The sequence below is a fragment of the Penaeus monodon genome, chromosome 29, assembly GCF_015228065.2.
Source record: "Penaeus monodon isolate SGIC_2016 chromosome 29, NSTDA_Pmon_1, whole genome shotgun sequence".
NCBI lineage: Eukaryota > Metazoa > Arthropoda > Malacostraca > Decapoda > Penaeidae > Penaeus > Penaeus monodon.
In genome coordinates, this window is record NC_051414.1 from 1,467,577 (window position 1) to 1,468,160 (window position 584).

The window sequence follows — 584 nt, forward strand, 5'->3', positions numbered from 1 at the left end:
TGCCATGTTCCAAGATGTGGGTTGTGCAGCAGCATTGCATATATTATTAAAGAATGATGACCATTCCCAGGGTACCCTCCCCCCCAGGGCACCCCTTCCCGCTGACCAGCTTATGCAAGCGGGTTTCCCCGGTAACACGACCATTAGCCCGGATATCTCGTTCAGGCGATGCCACTCCAACGCAGCTGTTTGATCCATCCGAGATCGGGAAAGAACGCTTTCATAAGCGTACGAAAACGGCGTGGCTTCTCTCCCTAAAGGCTGCGCAGGTTGTTACAAGAAGCGGCGGGGGTACGTGCACATAGCGGCCGAGGTTGGCGCAGAAAGGCTTGCTTGCCCCTGCCCCGCTGGTGGCCATGCCTATACTCGTAAGTGGGAAAAAAGGTTTGACTTGTATGATCACGCTGACATAGATTTGTTTATATGTCTTAATCACTTTTGTGTATGACTTAATTTCCTGTTATTACGGCTGGATTTTGTACTTTTGGTGTCGCGAGGAAGTCCTATCATGTTGGAATTGATAATGGGGGCTGAGATTTATATGAAATATATGTTATTAGAAATTCCTACTTTTTAAAAATTCT